The sequence below is a fragment of the Oculina patagonica genome, chromosome 8, assembly GCF_052425735.1.
Source record: "Oculina patagonica isolate OP01 chromosome 8, crgOcupat, whole genome shotgun sequence".
In the NCBI taxonomy this organism is placed as follows: Eukaryota; Metazoa; Cnidaria; class Anthozoa; order Scleractinia; family Oculinidae; genus Oculina; species Oculina patagonica.
Window position 1 is genome coordinate 22,382,374 of NC_135765.1, and position 14,803 is coordinate 22,397,176.

Below are 14,803 nucleotides of genomic sequence, written 5' to 3' on the forward strand. Positions count from 1 at the left end.
GATTAGGAAACTGATGACGACCAACGAATATAGCCAGTAATCATCATGACTTTAGAAAAACTTCAAAACACAGCTACTTAACTAATACGATAATTAATCAGATTGTTGTCACTGGTTTGTTTGCTCTAGCGACATGGTGGCATGCACAAATTAATATTTCACGTTACTGACTTCACAAGAAGTGCATTTATATTTACCACCATGCCTCATACAGGGCGCCAGAACTCAGGTGGTTAAAGCGCCTGTCTGGTAAACCGTGAGGAGGTCATGGCTTCGGTCATGGGCTCGAATCCCTTTAAGTATAAACACTTTTTTAAACCTCATGCACACTTCACGACAATTGCTTATTTTGCCTTCAAATCATCAGTTATTTTTATAAGCAAGAAGATTGTAATTCATTCTTTAAAAAACGCTCTTTATGTTATAATGTTCGTGTTATAACTTAAAACATTTCATTAATTAAAAAAAGGAATTAATTTTGCCTTTCTTAACCTGCGTTGGGGTCGAGAGATATATCAACATCACCCCGTAAGTAGACTGTCTTCCCTCCTTATAAAGCCTTAGTGACGTCACTACTAGTACTTGAATAGTAACTGCCTAGTCCCCAAAAGGCCCAAAACGTTAACATGAACCCGCTAATGCTCCACTTCAGTCCAATTTACTTTAAATCCACTCACATCCACCCAAGTGCACTCTCCGGCTCACTCAAGCACACTCCATTACATTCCGTTTGAACTCACGGATTCAAGGTAGCAGAATAGAAGAAACGAAGCCCATTTACGATATTGGAAGACCTCCTTATTTGACCTCTTCTTGGTCACCGTTGTTTCCGTAGTGTAGTGGTTTTCACGTCCGCCTACCAAGGGGAAGTTCGCAGGTTCGAAACCTGCGGGAAACAGAAAGGGGGCTACTAAGTAGAAAATATTTTCTCTTCCTTTTCTTTTCCTTTCTTTTCAGCATTTTTCTATCAGACATTTGTCGTTCTTAGTGGGTAATTCAGTTTGTGGTCTAAAACACTTACGTGCGCTTTCATGGCCTGTATGGCTTTTGTGCTGTTGATTTTTTTCACAAAGCCATGTTTTACCATAATAGATTGCTTCGTGCATACCTTCATACAGGCTTTTTTTAACTGTGGTTCTAAAATTCAAGTGCCACATTACTTTTAGGACAAACTTTAACAGCTTCGTCCTTTTGAAAGAGTTTTATTTGTCTTTTTGAATTTGGTTTGACCAAAACAGCTTACTGCAAAACAGTATGTCGTTGTGTGTAAAGTTTGGATCGTTTTTGATCTTGATCTTTAACAACCAAGGGATTATCAAGTCCGTCTACAAGGTCGGCAAGTCCGTTCATGGTTATAATATATGACTGGCGGGTTCCTGGTATATATAATACGTTTTTTAACCCTTTATCACGATAGGCCTGTTGGCATGATTCTCGCTTAGGGTGCCAGGAGGTACTGTGTTCGACTCCCAGACAGGCTCTCACACACTTCATTTTTTTAGTTTCTAAAAATAAGTTAATTAAATTGCATTGGTTGTTTACTACTTAAACTTTTTGCCTTTTGTTTTTGCGCCACTACAAATGTCGGGACAACTCTAAATGTCTCAAAAGTTAAGAACGAATTCATCATCATCATCATCATCATCATCATCATCATCATCATCATCATCATCATCATCAGTAACAGCAGCAGCAGCAGCAGCAGCCGTCGAGCAACTCCAGTCTTATTTAAACCTTTTTTTGCGTCGTGCATAAGACATGCAGAATGTCAGTAAACATCCCTTTCCATACATTTGTACAAAATCTTAGACCAGTCTGTGCCAATAGGCGGATAATATCGAAGAATACATCAGCAGCACATAACAGCCATGAATGTACAACACTTCAACGTTTAAATTCCACAAACTCATAGCCATAGGAAATACTTAATGGATATTGTTTACAGAACGCACTATTGTGGAGTATTTAACAAATGGTAAGCGTCACAGCGTGCACTATTGAGTTACAGGTGCACGCAGGAGGTTGCTAAGCACGAAAGAAACGCAAGAGTCTGAAATGTATTGGTTTCCATAGCAACAACATCAGTGGAAAGGCGATTTCACTCAATTGGTTTGAAGTATTTTTTCAAGTAGACAGATGAAGCTGAAAAGCAGCTCATTTTAGATGGATTTTGTGCTTTGAATTTGAGTGGGCAGAAAATAGCTTGAAAAATTACCAGTGTTTATAATTGTTACTAATTAACTAAGAATAGAAACATATGATCAACTTCACTGATTAGCTGGTAAATGGAGTCATACCCTTGCTTTATGTCAAATTTGAGCAGTTTATCACAAATGTTTTGATGCTATGACTCTTTTAGTGATCACCTATGTTATTGATGAATTTCAACCGGAGGGCCCCCTTAAATTGAGCGCAATCCTATGAATTTTCATCAGTAGAGAAATCTTGTGCAAGATAACTTACCATGCCAAACCAACTGCAACTTTAAGGGGGTGGCCAAAAAAGTTAAGAAAAATGAATATTTTCAGAAAATGCAATTTAGAAAAATAATGTCTGGAAACATGGTTTTAGTTAGTTTAGTTCATACAATAAAAAAACAGCGTGTTGGCAAAAATAGGTTGTCCAAAGTCTTCTCTTGGTTTACTTTGCCTTTTTCTTCCCTTTGGGTTCATTACGGGTTCTATTTTCCAGAAAGCCTCAGCACTATACATAACACCCTTGCGATGGATCCTGAGTTCTGGCTTAACCACTTTGTTTAGCTTGTCTCTGGGAAACCCTGAGTTTCTTGTGCTGATCTTGCATGCTCTTCTCTGCTTGCTACACCATCTCTTAATCCCTTCTTCTGGTTTCCATCTTGGAACTGAAAATCACTCACATACAGTTATTTCAACTTTCTCCATCGCAGTTTTTTAACGGACACACTGAAATTTAAAGAGACAGTGTCTTGTAAGTTTTTGTTTAAACTATGCTTGGACTGTGTGGGTGCACTTACAGTTTAACAAATAACCCTTGAACAATAAAAAAGACATAAATCGGAATCAATGATTGTTATGTAAATTTCGTCCAATTAATACTGTCAACTTGAAAACGTCGGCCCGACATTTTCAAGTTGTCAGCCTCATTATTGCTATCCGCCCGTAGCCACAACAATTGTTTTTTTTTTTTAATTTTTCTGACTAGTTTTGTGACTGTTTTAGCAAGGCCAGGACATTTTTGTTGGATTTCCAATTGATAGCAACACCTTAATTGGATTTTCAAGAAGCACTAAATCTTGATGACACTGCCTCTTTAAGGTGGCCGAAGAAGCCGCCAACTGCACTCTCCTTTTCCCATGCCACTTGTGTTGTGAACATTTGTTTGGGGCCTGTGGGTGTGTGAACTCGTTAGCATCTTCAGTTCTTTGGAATATTTAGGCAAAATCTGTCAAGCAGAGTGGAAGCTTTCAGTGCTAAAAGGGCAATATCTTGCGAGAAGTTGCGCTCTTGTAAAGCTTCTTTCACAGTTTTTTTTTATCCATTTCCGAAAATTAAAACGGTTTGCTTTCGAGCGCTTTGCTCGTGTGATTCCTGGAAGTAATTCATTTTTTTTGTCTAGACCTAAGTCGATCAGTTAACCGATTTGGGGTATTCTAGATCAAAAAGACCTCATCTTGTTGCGCAAACTCTGCATTGTGTTTCAATATTGTTTGAGTACGGCTAATGTATGGCTGAGAAGTAAATAATTAACACCTGCCGTGTTTGTAAGCGCTCTCTGGTTATCTTTTCCTTTGTTTTCGAATTTCAATTCCATTTTCCTGACAGCAGCGAGACTGGATAAGATTCTGTCAAAATTTCTATATTTTTCCCAGCCGCCAAAAAGCATATTTTCTGATTAATTTAGAATGGAAGACATTGTACCGTTATTCCTGTTTATGCTGTTGTTTAGGCACATTCGATCTGAGAGCGTTAGTTTCTATTTTTCCGTTCACGAAAATCGTGCGCTGAACACAAGAAATACATTTATTAGAAGCGCATATGTGAAAGACGTCATGTTATGCGCTCGAACTTGTGGCGCTGAAGCAAACTGCAACACGGCAAACTACAATTCTGAAGAAAACAAATGTGATCTTTATAAAAAGCAAATGGAAAATATTTTATCTAAAGCGGCCATGATAACTGCAAGAGGATACTATTTGATTGCAAAGGTAAGAATATGTACGTATTTGTTTAATCGTATTATTAAGAAACGGAAATACATAACTTTGTTGAAATGAAGGCGAGTTGAACGTTATTTCACAGCGTTTAGGGTATACAGTTAATTAAAAATAGATATAAAACTTTGCTGAGACACAAAAGATACGTTTCATAGATACAAGGGAAGAAAATTTTAAACAACTTGTGGCAATGTTGTTTGAAGCTTAAGGTGGCAGATTTCTGTCTGCTAGCTAGGGCAATCTTTTATTAACTCAATATCCAGAAAAATACTTTCAAGAAACAAAACATTTTTCTCTGAATTATAGGTCTAGAAATGTATAACTGTATCTCTGACAACAATATTTCCCAATATGGACTTTAGTTCCCTTATCTGTCTATGAAGAAGTCAAGTTAAACTTGCCCAAACGAATCCTGAAAACAGAAAGCAACTTTTAATTGGGAATATTTAATTCCGTTTAAAATAATACCAATAATATTCGTTCAAAGCGCTTTGTCTATGTACACAGTAATTTTCAGAGAGTTGTTTCAACTCCAAAAGTGGAGTTAAAATTTTAGGTTAAAAATAACCCCTTTTTAGCTCATTCTCAGAGAATGAGTATTGTAGTGTAGCAGATGTGGACGGAAGCGGAAGTTGTCTAGCGCGTGGACAAAACATGTGTGGACAAAAAATGTGTAGACGGAAGTTGTAGAACGGAAGTCATTTTACATGCTACCCCTCCCCCTTAAGTAACGTCAAAAACAACTTCAATGAGGCTGAGATAAAAATGTGAAAAGAAATGAAATCCTTGTACAGCGTAATAAATAAATTTACATCAAATCACAATTTCGGAACTTCTAAAGCGGAAGTTGTCCAGCGCGTGGACAAAAAATGTGTGGACAAAAAATGTGTAGACGGAAGTTGTAGAACGGAAGTCATTTTACATGCTACCCCTCCCCCCTAAGTAACGTCAAAAATAACTTCAATGAAGCTCAGATAAAAATGTGAAAAGAAATGAAATCCTTGTACAGTGTAATAAATAAATTTACATCAAATCACAATTTCGGAACTTCTAAAACGGGAAATGTGAATCAAGAAACTGTAATGTTGTCACCTAAGAGGACCCTAATCGGGTTTATTTAAACATGCGCTTACACACGCGATCAAGTCCGTCGTGGCAGACGAAGTAATTTAAAAAGCAGCTATTTCAAAGAACGACTAGGGTTTCGTTTTCAAAAGTATAGTAATTTATTCTTTATTTCCTTGTTAGTGAAATTTCCCCTAATGCATGATCGAATATTTACGATACCAAGTCAGGTTGAAAAAAGATATATTTACCTGTATACTTTACTATTAAGAGTGTTGACGTACCTTTATTTTTGGTTCATGTCGTTCATGGTACGTACGTGTAAACATACACGTCAGTGTGTTCGCCAACTGAAAACGTCACCAGCCAAAATACGGTCTGTTTAAGCCCATAAAATGGTAAAACATTCCTTTAGCTCGTTCATGCTGCGGAGCACGCAGTGAACGAGATAATGAAAATCTGGATGGAAGTTGTAGAACGTGGGTTCGACAAAAAAAACGTAAAATGATGAACCCCCTAAAACGACGAAATGACCCAAAAGGACAACAAAAAACAAGCAATGTGAGTATATTTTCTTTATTTTATTGAACATAAGGTAAAATTTTATTTTGTTAAGCGTTATTTTCATCTCCATGCAATCATGATGTCTAAACCACCTGCTAGTGTAACACAACACCGCGTACCTCAGGTAGTCACGTTCTACTTGGCCTCGTGCTCTAACTTTGTTTGAATTTCCCAAGAAAATCACCTACACACCATTTCTTTTACTCTTCATTCGGGTTTTTAAACCATTTCTTGCCAATGTTTTAGCTGCTTCAGTACTAATTAAATCAACTATTAGCAATTTTAGTGTATTTCGTGCAATTTTACAATTTCGGCGTGATCATGACATTTGTTCAGATACATGACAGGAGTGTCTTCACTACATTTTTTACACAATCCTCCTATAGCTTGTGCGCCAACAAATGGTTTATCTTATGTTGTAAAAGTACAGATTTTGTTATTTCTTCGTCATGCTTTATGGGAATCGGTAATGACAGCTGAAATGGTGAATGTCTTATTTTACAGTCACCCAGATTCTGTGAAGGATGTTACACTCTGGGGGTGATTCTAGTGAAGAGGAATGAACCCTGATTTTATGATAACGCAAAACGACCAGACTATTTACCAGGAAAGGGAAAAAATAATTATGGCGCTAGGTCAGGGTAGTGGGGGAGGTAGCAGTGCTCCTCCAATAATCCCTTCATCTCCACAGGCACCCCACCTGCTGCGAAACGTGCAGCAGAGGCTCTTCTCGCCGATCTTCATCGTGACTGAGTTGCAGACATTCATTTGCAATGACTGTATCTTAAGTAAAATAAGACACCTTGAAACCCCAAAATGACATATTAGCACTAGTGGTGGTCTCAACTTGCCCCCTGCTATTTCAAACTGTTACTTGTCTCCCTTTACAACGGTTAACATTCAGTTTATTTAACACAAGAAAACATGAATGAGCTGGCTCAACAGCCCTTTGATTACCTTATGGTATCATAAGGTATAGTGAGGGTTGAATGTCACTCCATTCCCGTTAAACAATTAATGTATGCATTAAATCCGCATTAAAAGTAAATTAAACACGGTTTCCCCTCTCTCCCGTACTAGGTTTTGTTTTGTCCACATAGTCGTGCCATTGTCTAATGTTCATATATGTGGGGGGGGGGGGGGGGTGGAGCAAAAGCGGCAATACAGTGTACATGTTTTCAAAATGGCGCCTGTTGTGTTGAGCCCGACGGTAAAATTGTCAAGGCGGATTTTTGTTCCTTTCGCTACATCTTTGATCAAAATACACTTTTGAAGACCTCAAGAACCAACAGAAAATGTGCTCAAGAATGCTCGAGTGAAAAAATGCGACTTTCCCAATGCGAACGAAGCATAATGGCAAAGATTGCGGCTGCCGAAGAAGATGGAGAAAATGTTACATTATATTGATTAGGAAGGACGTGTTGACGACAATCGGAATCCTTGATGGTGGTATTAACTCAATTGGAGAAGATGAGATTACTAAGAAACTGCTCATGCTAGGAAATTTGAAACTGAAGTACATGCCCATGTGCAATCACAAATTGTTTCTGAAATTAACTTTTACAGAACTGATTGTAGAACTACGTATACTTTAACGAAGCTTAGTTTATAATTTCACCTCGTGCCGAAAGAAACTATCATTATCAATTGCATTGTCTGAAGTCGATAGTTTTGTTATGAGGAGTTTGTTACTTAGCTGTTCCAGTTCGAAGTACGACGTGCGATGACAGATTGTTTCTGAACTTATTAAAGTTTTAGCAGAATTTCATGTAGAAGTAATTCAGTCAAGCTAAGTTTGTAGTTTCACCTTGGAACCGAAAGAAACTAACATTGTCAATTAAATTGACTGATGTCGATAGTTTTGTCGTCAGGAGTTGAGTTGCCCAGCTGTTCTAGTTCAATGTGCAATGACAGATTGTTTCTGAAATTAACTTTTAGCAAAATTTCGATTAGAACTACTTTAACGAAGTTAAGTTTATAGTTTCGCCTCGGGACCGAAAAAAATAACATTGTTAATTCTGTTGACTTATTGGAAGTTAAGTTGCCTAGCTATTCCAGTTCGATGATAGACTGTTTCTAAAATTCAGTTTAGCAGAATTCAAGTAAAAAACTAATTCACTAAAATTAAGTTTAATAAGTTCAACCTTGAGATGAAAGGAACTTAATAACATTGTGAATTGTATTGATTGAAGTCCATTGTTTTGTTATGAGGAGCTGTTCCATTTTTGCTTAAAATGTTACTTTTTGTCATTCATGTTACGTTATAATTAGTTATCAAATCCTGTAATAGAGGAAATCATGTCAAGTAAAAATAGCAACATGTTTATAATTCACAATAAAGGTTAGAAGAAATTTATTCCTGTCATCTCTCGCAAAAACTCAACAACCATACCTTTATTAGTCTACCCTCTATCATGTTGTTAATGTCACATTGCCATGTAACAACAAAAGCAGTTTCAATCAGGTTTATATTATTTATTTATTTTTTATATTATTTAATAAGTTCACTTTACCCCTTTTGTTTCTGGACCAAATACTTCTAAGAATAACAGTGACACAAGGCACTGACCAAAACAGCTTTCATTAATAATTTCAAATAATAATGTTGGAAATAGTAGTCTTTTTCAATAGTGTGTTTAGTGTGGTAGAAAAAAGACCAGAGCGAAAAGAAATGCATTTTTTACCACTCGCCATTCTGCACGCTGCACCCCAATCTATGTAAACGCCAAGGACAGGCTATGGACTGCGGTACACTTAGGTCAGACTTTTGCAGTTTTCATATAGGTGACACTTTAATCTTCTTCCATGATCAAAAAGCTAGACTATGATTAATCCCTCATTTCTCTCCGCGACATGATTCTCTCACACGATGGCTATATACTATAACCTCATTCCCAGGGTCCCCCCCCCCTCCCCAGAGCAAGAACTGGGGGCTGGGGGAGTCCCTGGGAACGAGGTGGGCTCTGCTAATCAGTCACAAATGAGCAACTACTTACTGTATATATTTGAACAGAAAGTTAATTAGCGCGGTCCCCGAATCATTGCGGAATAACTAAAACACTTTACAAATGGAACACTTTTCAGTTCGAAAAAAGGGCAAATATTCATCGAATAATTTCCACATACCATAAGGTGGCTCGAAGGAGACTTTGATTAAGGGTTATTTTAACTCCTTCATTTAACTCCCATTTTGGGGTTAAAATAACTCTACCAGAGGAGTCTTTTTAACTCTACAAAAGGAGGTATTTAAACTCTATATGGGAGTTAATGTAACTCTAAAAGTGGAGTTAAAAATAACTCCTTTTTGGGGGTCATTTTAACTCGAATTTTGGGGTTAAATTAACTCTAGTGGGGGAGTCACTTTAACTCTACAGAAAGAGTTATTTGAACTCTATTTGGGAGTTACTGTAACTCCAAAAGTGGAGTTAAAAATTTAGGTTAAAAATAACTCCTTTTTTAGGGTCATTTTAACTCCCAAATTTTTCTCCAATTTTGGAGTTATAATAGCTCCAACAAGGGAGTCACTTTAACTCTACTTCATCAAAGAGAAGAGTTATTTTGACTCCATAATCAGGGTTATAGTTACTCTGTTACCAGAGTTAAAGTAACTCAGGTGCAATCACCCTATTTAGTATTTAAGAAAGCAACATCACACAAATTGACTGTTACTTCAACATCTTTAATTCAATCATAGTTCATTTTCTTAATTGGACATGAGTTTATTACACTGCACATAATTTGTATTAACAGTGACAGTAATGTAAATTTCTATTATTGATATCGATAAATTAAGAAGGTACAAGTATAGATAATAAAACATTTCCGTAAATACTAATGATTTCTCTTAAAATTTGAGCTCATATGATAATACATCAAAATTCAATCTGTTTGTTTAAACCAGCTTACAATTTAACTTTCATAAGGTTTATCATGAACAGGAACAACAATATATTTATCACATGAGCAAATAAGCCAGTTACTCAATAATTGAAAAATTTAGTTTGAAGTGCCAAATATAAAAATGGCATGGACAAGTGGCAACAGTCATGGATGGTGATGGTGAAACAACTCAATACTAAAACAACATAACAATTTATTTTGATGGATTAAAAAATATCACAGAAATACATCATACATTTGAAAATGGACAAGTAAGCAATAAACATTCTCCATAAAATCTTCACAAATTTTAGAAATATGTAGCATTAAACTAAGCAAAAAAATGTAAGATATCCACTTTACTTTTCAAACACTGAGAATGATATCATTTGTAAAACATCTCAAGGACTTATCAAGACTCATTCCAAAAAACTCAAGGGCCTTTTAAGATTGTATGAATCATGGTAAACTGGGAAATATATTTGCATTTCTTTTACAGGAAGCAAATTTATTTTATGCCATGGACTCAATGCATGTAATCTAAATCAGGCCCACTTACAATCACAATCCAAAGTGCATTTAAACACAACCAATAAAACATATAAAATTGGCATTATATAAAACTATCATTCCTAACTTATTTTTCTGCAGCTTTTTCCTTTTTGGCCAGCTTGTGTTGGAATTTTTCTGTAAAGATAAAACACAATTTTTAGACTTTTAGAAAGTTAATATGGATTGCAATTATGCTCTGACAAAATGTACATGTACCAGCCATCAAGACCTGACATAACAGAACCCCAAGTAACAAAGGCCATAATATTTAAACTAAACAAATAGAAGACACAACAAGTTAGATTAATCCTTAGGTTTGAATGTGGTCACTCATTTGGACACATAAGCTTTAAGATCTGGCAAAAATGCCGTCACTCGCTAAATGTACCAAATATCAAGATCTCACATAGGTTGATCCTAGCGTGAGGATGATCCTAGCACCAGGGACAAATTCAACCCTTCGCATGTAAATTGAAAGCTAAAAACATATTGCGCTCAACTCATTATCTTAGTACTAGGATAATTTTATTTTACATGGAAGGAGGATGGTCCTAGTGCTAGGATCATCCTCTTTTCATGTAAATGGGACCTTAGTTCTGTGGGCTACTATTCACGTACATATGGGTTATTGACCAAGCGTGAGGTCAAGATGGCAGGATATTGGCCAAGTTCTTTTTTTGCGTGGTTATGGACCGAGACGAAGTCGAGGTCCATAACCACGCAAAAAAAGAACGAGGCCAATATCCTGCCTTCTTGACCGAACAAGCTTGGTCAATAAAGGATTTATTATATGACTTTTTTTCGAGTACTGAAAAGGAAGCCAGTTGCATGCACATTCAATGGCGCACGCTAAAACCATTTCATTGGTTTAAAAGTTTAACGAGTGACTGTCAAATTCTTGAATGAATCGAGACGAAGTAAAACGATGCGACAACAGCGAAATTCGCCTCTTTTTAACCCTCTAAAGGATATTTAAATGGCTTAAATTGCGAATCAACGTTGAGTTTAAAGCCTTAAAACAAGAATGTCCATTCCATCTGGCCGCCAGCGTTTGATTATTGGACGTTTTGCAGAGTATTTGCTCGCTTCTGCCGCTTTAACCTGCCGTCACGGTGACACGAGCTGAATATTGAAATTGTGATTGTTGAAAGGGTTTGGGACTTACAAATTCATGGGAAAGGCTTGAACTTTCCTACATTATTGATTTAAGTGTTCGAGCCGAACTTATTCGACGTAAGCGTTGGAGGTTTCGGTGAAAAGATGTTTTAAAAGCTTACAGTGCCTGGTTTGCCGTGCCGTCCGCTTTCTTCCATCAAGATTTCCATCAAGATTTACACAAACGACAAGTTTGCCGAATTCTTTATTCTTCAGGTATGTCACTGACATTTCTCCCTTTTCCGCCGAACAAAACCGATATCATGGCTTCAAGTCGCTTTGCGTTTTAATTTTTTGTATGAGCTGGTTGTTGTGGCAAATAAAATTCACGGAACTCGTTAACATTTGTTGTTTAATTAGTTTTGTTCTCATTCGCTTCAAGACCTATTTCTTTGTTATCGGACTCCCTTTCGCTAGAAACAAACAGACAATATTTGTTTTGTTTCGGTAAATGGTTTCATAGCTCAAGTTCAAGACGGAAAAGCTTTTTGTAGTAGCGTCGACGGAACTGAAAAGTTTGTCCGCTTGCGGGAACACAGCGGGCGATCCCGAGCGGTCAAGATGGCTCCATCTTGACCGCTCGGGTAGCCAATCAGAGCACGGGATTCGTTTCATCTTGACCGCTCACGGAGCTAGTCGTATAATAAAGAAAACTTACTATGACAGCTTGACGTGATGCATTCACTTGTATGCACATACATGTACATGCACATAAATAAATAAAAACTGCCAAGGAAGAGAAGCTATCAGGGGCACCCAACGGCCGAATCTTTTCTAAATACGTAAGAAGTGTCTAAAATGGATTTCTCTATGTTTGAGAAGCCTGTTTGGTTAATTTGGAGCTGCCCTAAAAAATATTTATCTGTTCGGATATTTAAGGGGAACTTTGGTCTTTTCGAAAGTTCCAGGGGGCTTTTTTTTCTCATCCGAAAGTTTTAGCTATCCTGATGGGTCTTGTCGAAAGTTCAAGGACACGGAGTAGCGGTCATTTGATAAGACAATTTTAGGGGACGTTTTTTCTTTATACGAAAATACTAGGTACCAGGATAGGAGCCGTAATGATTCGACTTAGCGCCCGGGGCGCTTATTTACTTTTGGCACCTCAAGGGAGGGCGCTTATTCGGGACAGGGCGCTTATTTAATTTTTTGAGAAACAACCAAATGTATCTAACAATAACAGGAACTGTAACAGTTAGAAATTGTTAAAAGTTCAGTTACTTTTAAAATAATTCTTAATTTTAACAGCAAATATATACATGAACTGTACGGTGAACGGTCAGTTTATCTAGTTTACGTCAGTGACTTCAGTAGGGCCAGTTATCCACAATAGGGGCACTTATTAGAATAGGGGTGCTTATAAGAATGGGGGCGCTAATAAGAATGGGGGCGCTTATTGGAATAGGAGCGCTTATTTACAAAAACACATTCGAAGGGGGGGTGCTTATTCGGAAGGGGGCGCTTATTGGAAGGAGGGCGCTAAATCGAATCATTACGGTAATACAAACGCCCATCCGAATACGACCCACAGGGGGGACTTTTAGCAGCTTTTAGAATAATTACGACACACGAAAATTTTAGCGGACAAAAAAAACATCCGAAAATTATGGGACATTGTAAAACGTGAGCCGAAAATTCTTGGGCAGCTTTTTGGTTTTCCGATAAACCTTGAAAAGTTTAGGGGATCCTTCTGCGAAAAATCCGAAATTGTTAGCCAACCTTCCATCCGAACAGATATTTTAACGAAATATTCCGTTGGGTGCCCCTGTACGGACCTTTAACTTTCTTTACGCGTCTTTTATTCTCTTTTGAAACCCACAATGTTTATTACGGCTGTTTAAATCTCTGTACGCAGAATTCTCTCTCAAATTGGAAATATATACGTGTAAGAAACACGGCCATAAACTTTGTTCGCGTGAATACGTGTTTTTTTTTTCTTTGATGATTCCTGCACTACGCTCAACCGTGATGATTAAACAGACACCTTAGCTTTAAGATCAAACTGTTGATCACGGTTTTTGCTTCGCTAATGTTTTATATATCCTGAAGGGCGACACTTATTTCAGCAGGCACATAAATAGGAAGGGAGAAAATAAATACAGGGGGATGTGGCATGTAATATTTTGAAGCCACTTCAAGTGGTATTGCAGACCACCCCACACTTCCCTGCCCCTTCCCCTCCCCACCACACACACTCTCTTCAACAACAAACGAAAAGCCCTTTATGAAAGAGATATTTGTTCTACGGAGAATAAAATAATACAACATTGTATACTGAATAACAAATGACATTTTTATTTCTTAATGAAAATCTGAACTGACTCAGAAGATGAAAGAAATGCTTCTACAGAGGGAATATTAACCAACATGTAAGAACCTTTTATAACAACATTTCCTCGTCTTATGAAGCTGGCTGTTCAGTTGTACAACTAGAATGTATGACTTTGTTATGTGAAACGATCAATGAAAAAGACAAATATGTAAAAAAAATGTAGTATTATTTTGCACTAGAATTGGTTTGAAAATGAAACTTCCCAGAAAGCCAATCATTGATTGTAAAAAAAAATCACCACAATAATAACATGTGACCGAAAGTTTCAAATTCTACTAGTTTTTAAGCAACAAAGACAAACATGGCACTAATTGGCACTATCTTTTGTTCTTAAACAAGCCTAGACAAAATCTTGGCATTTACTTTCTAATATGTTTTAGCATAACCCAGCTGCCATCTATTGGCAAAACGTGTGATCGGATTGGCTACACAGGTGCCTTCTATTTAACAATTAGACCACGAGCCCGAGTTTTCTATGTGCGAAAGAAATCCGAAATTGGAATAACTTCTGCCCTGTGCATCAGAAAGGAAATAAAAGTAGATAATGCATACTTGCAGATATATATCTACCGTATTCATTCGATTTAGTGCCCTGGGCGCTTTTTAAATTTTTGGACCTTGAGAGTGGGCGCTTATTTGAGATGGGTGCTTACTCGAGGCTGGGTGCTTATTAACTTTTCCTACCTACAGGGTGGGCGCTTAGCGGTATTCGACATGGGTGCTTATTAGAGGTTGGGCATTTAATCGAATAAATACGGTACATTATTAATTTTTGGTATGCTATACATGCATAATTCTATGCTTGTCAATACATGTACATGCCACAAATAAACTAAACTTGACAGATTAAGGTCTTAAAGCAGTTCTAGGAAAATGTGCGATTTAAAGGAACTATGACAACTTTGTTTTCAAGTGTGGATGCAACAACAAATTTGGAGTAAATTCTGGCCACTGGTAGATAACGCGATGGGCCTCCAGGGAGGAATGCTTTCTTCCAAATTTCAACAGGTTTGCCATACTTGTCCCTGTTTTCATCCTCTGCATACCAGTCTACAAGGGCAAATACA

General features: G+C 37.2%; 1 protein-coding gene and 1 non-coding gene across 2 annotated transcripts in view; one reads left to right on the forward strand and one right to left on the reverse strand.

Moving 5' to 3' along the window:
* LOC144661917 (uncharacterized) overlaps nt 1–14,803 on the reverse strand; it is a 459,725-nt gene that overhangs the window by 166,936 nt on the left and 277,986 nt on the right.
* On the forward strand, nt 826–898 carry Trnag-acc (transfer RNA glycine (anticodon ACC)). The gene has a single exon. It is a non-coding gene; the product is annotated as a tRNA-Gly (tRNA).